Below are 8,095 nucleotides of genomic sequence, written 5' to 3'. Positions count from 1 at the left end.
TTTGGGTAGCAAAGGGTTGGAAGGAATTTGACGGCCATTAACAGAGCTGGAGAAGCGGAATGTGAAATACATAACGGAATACCACACAGCGTATAAAAGAAGAAGCTTAACATGAATGCTTAGTAAGGGCTTGATGCTAAACACTTTAAGATGCCCACTTGCAATGACCCTATGAGAAAGATACCGTTATTTAACAACATCCCTTTTACAAATGGAGAAACGAGAGCCCAGAGAGGTTAAGTAACTCGCTCCAGGTCATCCAGCTAGTGAGCAGCCAGACTGGGACTTAAACGCAGGCAGCCTCTCCACGGGTCTGTAGATTCGCTCAGCACGAGCTAGAAATAAGCACAGCCGCAAAGAGAGCTCTCAGAAAGCACAACGAAAGAAAGATGAGTTTATAGCTCAGCGGCATTTTTGCAAGTTTAAGACACACATATAACAAAATTAACTTTAAGGATGTGGATGGATTTTACTGAAAGGATAGAAGAAAGACTGAAGGCCAAAAATTCAGCACCCTAGAGTGGGTGCCTATGGGAGGTGGCAGAGGAAGGGGGAAAGTTACTAAAATTAAATTCAACCAGAGATGATTGCATAGAGTCGGTTGAAGCCTAGGCACTGTGGTTCTAGGCTAGAGAAGCATCCAGATTTCCCAGGAGGGGGAATGGTGGTGGGGGAGGGGCGAAGGGGAGTGCGGAAGCTTGGAAGTGCTGGCAGAGAAGAGAGGAAAAAGTAAGAAACGGTGGCAGTGTGACGAAATTGTTAAGGGGGTAGCTTCTGAAGCCAGGCTGCTAGAGTTCAAATCCCAGCTCTGTCACAAGTGACTTAATTTTCCTCATGCCTCTGTGTCCCCATTCATAATATTCGTAAAGCCACCCCCTATGGAGAGATGCGAGGAATCTACATCGTTCCCCAGTGTTCTTACAGAAATCCCTTTTTTTAAGAAAAAAAATTCTCTTGCATGCAGCACAGTGTAGGATCCGACTTGCTTTTTAAAAGAACGACTCTGGTTGTTGAAAGGCTAGGTAGGGGTGGAAGGCTGGGGATGGGGGCCAGAGAAGAGGCTCCTGTGAGAATCCAGCGGGGAGCTGCTGGCGGCCTGGACCTTGGTGGCATCGATAGAGGTGGCGGGGTAGGGTCAGATTCAGAATCTCAAGGTGCAGCAGAAGAGATTTCTGATGGATGACATGTGGGTGTAAGGGAAGGAAGGGGGTGTCAAGGGCGAATGCAAGGTTTTTGGCCTGAGCAACTGGGAGAGTTTGGAATTTATCCCAGAGGCAGTAGGAAGTCATAGGAAGATGTTGAGTCTGGGGGGAGGGGAGGCAGCCAGTTGCCATAATCACTGAGGAGGCAGCCAGGACTGGGCGCACAGGGCTGAGAGACAGTGGACAGGACGGATTCCAGCCCTGGCTCGGCCCCCACCTCACTGCAGGCTCGCGGGCACGCTAAAACCATTCTGGACCTCCATTTCCCCACGCTACAAAGAGGCTGGTAGGAACCATAACAACAGCAAAAAAACCCTGAAGACCCTCTCAGCTCATGGAGTCTCACTCCTAGATTCTCTGACTCACATGTCCCCAGCATCAGGTAAGCACACAATCACCGTGCAAAGTCAAAACTCCTCTCTCTTCGTCTCCTGCCCGAAGCCCATCCTTGCCCTACTGGACAGAACACAGACTTTCCGTGGTCTGGGAACCTGGGGGATAATATCAGTGACAATGACAGGCAGTGTTTGCTGAGCACGCAGTCTGTGCCGAGGGCTCTATCTCAACTCTCACACTGAGACAAGCCAGGAGCTCTGAGAGGTGGGTGTTTTATTATCACCCCATTTGTAAATGGGGAAACCGAGGTTCAAGACTGGGGAAATCATTTGCCCAAAGTCACATGAGAGAATCAGGACCCCAGTGATGTCTTCCCGCCTCCCCTGCTGTCTCTCACCCAGATCCAGCCATCGCACCCCCTCACCTGGATTGTCATGATCACCTCACTGAGCTCCTCACTTCTTCCCCTGACATAGTATTTTTCACACTCAACCAGAAGGGTCTCGTGATAAAACGTTAATCACCTCGAAATTCTTCTCTGGTCCCATCCCACTCAGAGTCAAAGCTATGTTTTTCCTGTGGCCCCCAAGGCAGACACAGTCGGCTCCCTCCCTAACTCTCTGGCCTCATCCCTCCCACTCTCCAGCTTCCCTGGTCTCCTCCTCCTTTCTCCAACGTGTCAGGTGTGCTCCTGCCTCAAGGACTTTGCACCTGCTCTTCCCTCTGCCCGCCTGGACCCCTCTACCCACAGAGATCCACATGGCTCACTCCCTCACCTCCTTCAGTTCTTCTGCTCAAATGTCACCTCCTCAGTGAGGCCTTCCCTGTCCACTCTGTTTAAAACTGCAGCCCCTCCCTTGCCCCCTGCACCTGGACCCCTCATCCCCTTCCCTGACGTATTTTTCTCCATGGCATTTATCGTCACCTGACACAATATATATTTTACTTCTTTTCCTTGTTTATTGTCTATCTGCCTAGAATGTGAGCTCACGAGGTCAGGAATTTATGTCTGTTTTGTTCACTGTTATATAGTAAGTGCTCAAATTTTGTCAGGTGGATGAGTGAGAATCTATCTTCAGGGTCGATACTCATAACCCACTATATATCGTGTGTGATGCACTGTGTTAACTGCTTTGTATTGGCTTCTGACTACATCTTTCCAACTCCCCTGCCTCTACTGGGGTCCAGGCAAAGAACCCCCTCTTCCCTGGAGTCTTCTGTTTCCATCCCAGCCCGTCTGGCCCCTTCCCCTCCATCGCCCCTCTGGTGCCCATGTCACCCCCCCCTACTTAAAATCTACCAGAAATTCTGGGATTCCGTCTTGTAGCTACCACCTCAGGATTTTTCATACCGATCGTCACGACTGGCTAGTGGACTGTGAAATCAACCAGCGTTTTTCAATAGAATAGAGCAAAGCAGAGTCTGTGCTTATAGTTTAGACATACTATAGGACAGACAGAGGTGTAGGTGAAGTCTGATTTTATGAAACTTTTCTTGCACGGCGCCATATGCATTGAATCATGATTAAGTGTATTTCTTACTATGGATCAAAAACATTTGCAAAACCATGCACAACACAGTCCTGCCTTTCCTAAATCCTATGTACAGATGGGATGGATGATATTAGTATCAGCTCTTCGCCGGGACCCGTGCCAAGTGGTTTTACCTACTTTAGCTCTTGGACTCCTCACCACACCATTATGATTCCCAGGTGACAGATGGGAAGACTGAGGCTCAGATTAGACAAAGCTCATCCCTGAAGTCACAGGGCTGGGAAAGAGAAAAGCAGGGCTTGAGCCCCAGCCAGTCCCCACCCTCTTTTGCCTACCCACCTGCCCACTCTCCCACCCCCTCCCAATCTGCCTTGGTGTGCCAGCCTGTCCTCAAAGCCTCCAGGTGCAAGCTACCTCATAGATCCTCCAACACTGCAGCTGGCAAGACCATTTGAACTCCCATTTTGCAGGCTAGAAAACTAAGGCTGGAAAACATTTCCTAGAATCCACCATTCTACCACCCTTCTCCAAGCTCCTGTCTTTGAGAGGCAGGAGAGAGAAATGGCTAAGGACATGTCTTAGGGTTCAAATTTCATGCTTCAAAACTGTGTAGCTGTGTGTGATCCCAGTCCAGCTCTGTAAACCTCAGTTACCTCTTCTGCAAAACAAGAATAATAATAGTACCGACCCCTCGGGCCATGCTTAAGATTTAAATAAGTTGGAATACAGTGCGGGTCTTAACGTCAGTGGCCACGCCCCTCTGCTGGGACTCTTCCCAGCGGCCCTGTATAATTGGGCTACTCTTTGCCTCCCGACTTTGTTGCAAAGAAGGGAAGGCCTTTTCCTGAGTTCATGCAGCTAGAAAGTGGAAGGGCGGGAATTTGGATGGATGCAGGTCGGCCTGGGCTTTTCACCACCGAGTCACAATAGTCCTTTGGGAAGTTAGTGCTTGACAGCAACAGCAGCAACATTTTCCAGATTAAGGAACGTAAGTCTCAGAGAGGATAAAGACATGCTGAAGTCACATAGCATGTAAATGGCAGAGTCAGGATTTGAACCCAGGCTTGTGTGTGTCCAGATGCAGGCTGACCTTTGTCCCATTAGCCCCTGCATGAAGCTCTCTGATGGGCAGGAAGGAAAACCAAGTAGAGGCCTGCCCTTGCCCCTGCCCGGCCTGATGGTGTCCCTGGATCCGGCCCCTGCCCAGTCTCGGGTGGCTGCTCCCCTGAAGGCTCTAGGGTGGGAGTACCGGGGTGGCACGGATGATGGCAGAGAATGCAGCAGCCCCCTCCACCGGCCTCTGATTGGGGCCCTGCAATCCCCCAGGATTTGGTGCTTGGAAAGCTGACGTTGGGTTGCTATGGCAATGGGTTTGGGGTGGTTGCCATAGCAGCAGAACTAGCCTGGGTTTAAAAATATCTAGGAGGAGGTTTGTGTTTGTCTGTGAGTGTGAGTGCGTGACCGACCATGCTGTTGTGTGTGTCCAAACGAGGGGGGGCGTGTGAAGCTGGGGCTGCAGGCATGACTTGGCGGTGGGGGCCGAGCAGCATGCAGGACTCCACGCGTGTTGTGATGTCGCTGAGTAGCCTGTGAGGTCTCATGTGTTGTGTGCGTTAGACTACATGGGCCACGTATGTCAATGTGTGTGACTGCCCAATCTGTGTGGAAGGCACGATTGAGTCTGTTTGGCTGTCTGTATCTCACACGTCACTAACATGTATGCCTTATGTAACATAGGTGTTTGTCTTGTGGCTGTGATCATGTACTGGTAACTTCTCAGGGTGTGTGTGGCCAAGTGTGGAGTTGTTTTGGCTCTGAGGATATGCATCTGGGATATACACGGATGTTAGAGGTGTGTGTGTCTATTTGTGTGCGTGAGCCCGTGGAGTGGCTTTGGCTCCACATGACTGAATGTACATTATGCATTATGGGTGTGTGTGTGTGCGCGCGTGTGTGCGCGCCTATTCCCCCATGAGTCATCTTCATGCATCGAGTGTGCCTGTGTGAAACTGTTGAATGTGTACCTGTGTGTCTGCATGAGGCCCTGTGCGACTGGGGATGGGAGACTTTATGCCCATCTCCACAGATGTTGGGATGTGCACCTGTGTCGTGTGAGCATATGTGACTCAAAGGGTCTAAGGTGTGGATCTCTGCCTGACCCCAGTATCTCCCTGCATCCCTCTCGCCTCTTCCTCATCTCCATGGCAACCAGCTCCTCAGCTCCCTCCAGGAAGATGGAGGGGGAGGATCCAGACTGCAGTGGACCACAGCCCCCTACCATCCCCCTTGGCTCCAGGGACAATGAGGGGGGAGGGGACAGATGGGCAGCCACCCCATCCACCCCAGGCCATCTGCTACCCTGCCCATCCTAGGGACCTGGGAGCATGGCAAAGAAGGAGCTGCAATGGGATAGAGCAGAGGGACGGGCCCCTAGCTGCCACAATCACCCCCATCCAGGCCTCCTCTGAGCCTAATCTTGTCTCCAGAAGACCTGGGAGGGAAAGAACCCTTGGAGACCAGGAATCCAGAGAGAAGAAGATTCACGTATCAGAGAATATTGAATATTAGCAGTGATCAATTCCAAAGAAGGGCCCTCTTCTTCCAATGACTTCGGGCTCTGAAATTAAGCTTATCCTGCGTTCAAACCCTAGCTTTCCCTCTGTCTGTCTGCGGGCCTTTGGACAAGCCACACTCCGTGCTCCCAGGCCTCCACTGCGTCATCCGAAAATTAGGTTTTGCTAATGACATGAGTGGTAGTCCTTTTCAAGGGCCAAGACCATTTCGTTCCCTGTTGTATCCCAGTGTTTGGAACAGTCCCTGGCACATAGTAGGTGGCTCATAAGTGCTGTTGATTGAATTGAGCACCAGTTGGGTCCTACGCTCAGCGCTACGTGCTTTAACTCAGGTGTTCATTGAATCAATCACCTGAGCCCTTGCAGTCATCCTGTGTTGATTCTTCTAAGGATGGATGCGAGATCTGAGGGTAAACGTCCCAGCTGTCAGGGGTGGGAGACATGTGACACGGGATTTCTCATCTCGACCAAGTGCTGTCACATCTCAGAGGCTCAGTTTCCTCGTCTGTAAAATGGGGATGATAAGTACCTCACAGAGTTGGCGGCTCTGGGGATTAAATGTGGTGACGTTTGTGAAGCGCTTACTTAGAACTAGACCGTAGTAAGTGCTCAATAAACGTTCATTACAGGTGAGGGGGTAGGGAAAGTGTGGATGAGCCCAGGGTCCTTATTGTAGCCTTGGGGAGCTCGGTCCCTCTCGCAGCTGCGGGAGGGGCGTGGTCAACAGTTGGGGCGTGGTTTATACTTCAACGGCAGACCAATGGGACTCCGAGGGGTGTGGCCCTAACCGACATGGGCGTGGCCTTGCGCGGGTGGGCGGGGCCAGGCCGCTGTGGGAGCCTCCGGGAAGAAGATGCTCGGGCCAGCAGCCACCTCCAGCCCTGCCGCCGCTGCCGCCCGCGCCCGCCGCCCCCCGCGTCCCCACTAGCGGCCGCCTCCGCCTCCCACCTCCGGCCCCGCTCCTCCGGCCCCCCGCCCCCAGCAGGGTCTGGGGGGCTCGGCCTTCCGCCCCGGGTAGCAAAGAAGGGAGTCCTGTCCCCCCAGTGGAGCGGCCAGTCTCCGGGCTCACTGATCTTGCGAGAGACCCCACCCCTCAGTTCTCTCCGGGCCCCATCGGAGACCCCCTTGGTCCTCCCATCCTGCTCACATCCGCTCTCCAGCCCCTGTCAGCCCCCCAGAACCAGCTCCTCCTCTCCTTCCTCTCCGGGGTTCCCCTCACCCCATCCTCCTGCCTTATATCTCCTCCCCGTCCACAGTCCCCCGACCATGGGGATGGCCCATAGAAAGCGCGGTGTGACCTTTTCGGGCCTCCATGACATGACATAGCAGCATACGCCCCCATAAAATATATACTTAGCCATAAACCCCAGCCCATCCTCCCAGCGTCGTCGCCGCCGCCACGGCAACCCGCCATGCCGCCGCCACCACGGCCAACCCGCCGCAGCAGCCACCCAGAGCCCCCCCATGGGCCCAGAGGCCCAGTTCCCCACTGCCTGAGGCCCCTCGAAACGCCCCCCGAGGTGGTCTGCACCAAGCGCAGCAACACGGGAGGTGAGAAAGGGCTGCGCTCGGAGCAGGGGAGCGGGCGGGGGGCCTCGCCTTTCTCCATCCTCCTCTCCCCCCAATCGGCAGGTGCAAGGGCTCTAGGGAGGGGAAGGGCGCCGCTCCCTAAACCTGGGAACCGTGAAGGGAGTTGGGGAGGGTCCGGATCCCCTCCCCTTCTGGCCGCGGCCCGGGGCTGCGAGCTTTGTCTGCGACGAGAGGGTTTGGGGGAGGGGTGGTGAAATCTTGGTGGGGCGCAAGGGATGGGGCGTGAGTCCCACCTCTGAGGCGGGTGTCTGTGTCCTTGGTGAGGTGCGATGTGACCCCTTCGGGGCAGGGGAGTTCCCAGGCTGGCGTGTCCTGCCTGGCGTGGGGGGGGAGGGGAAGGAGTAGAGGAGGCCTGTGGCCCCGGAGCTTTCCATCCTCCCTCCCTAGGGATGTCCTGAGCAAGCGTTGTCCCAATGGGAGACATGTGTGGTCCATGGGCGCGATCGTGTGTGGGTGCAGGCTGGGTGGGTGTGTTGAGTGAGATGGAGTTAAGGGTGGGTGTGTAAAGCTAGGTGGGAGAATGTGTGGCTGGGATAGATGTGGGGGGGGCTGTAAGGTCTGGATGTGTGACATTAGGGATTATGGATATGACAGTAAAGGGTGTGTGTGTGTGTAAGAGACAGGGTGAGGTGAGGGGGGCTCCATGCTCGATACCCTTGAAGGGGTATGTGTATCAAGGGAAAATATGTGCATGTCACCCCAAAAGGGACTGTGGCAGAGTGTGACACATGAGCGAGAGGGTGTGTGTGACATGCAGGGGGGTGTGTGGGGGACGCCGAAGGGGCCGGCTCTGGGTGTGAGCCATGAGAGGCTGTGTGGATCCAGGGAAAGCAGTTCAGTGAGTGTGACACAGGCGTGTCTGGGGTGGGGTGGGACCAGGAGAAGCCGGGGAGGGTATGTG

The 8,095-nt window shown here is 54.0% G+C and overlaps 1 protein-coding gene across 1 annotated transcript in view; it reads left to right on the top strand.

Annotated features, from left to right (window-relative positions):
• NOVA2 (NOVA alternative splicing regulator 2) overlaps positions 1 to 8,095 on the top strand; it is a 30,284-nt gene that overhangs the window by 287 nt on the left and 21,902 nt on the right. The window lies entirely within an intron of this gene.

The sequence above is a fragment of the Pteropus medius genome, unplaced genomic scaffold, assembly GCF_902729225.1.
Source record: "Pteropus medius unplaced genomic scaffold, Ma_sr-lr_union100, whole genome shotgun sequence".
NCBI lineage: Eukaryota > Metazoa > Chordata > Mammalia > Chiroptera > Pteropodidae > Pteropus > Pteropus medius.
This window is presented reverse-complemented; position numbering and strand designations above follow the sequence as displayed.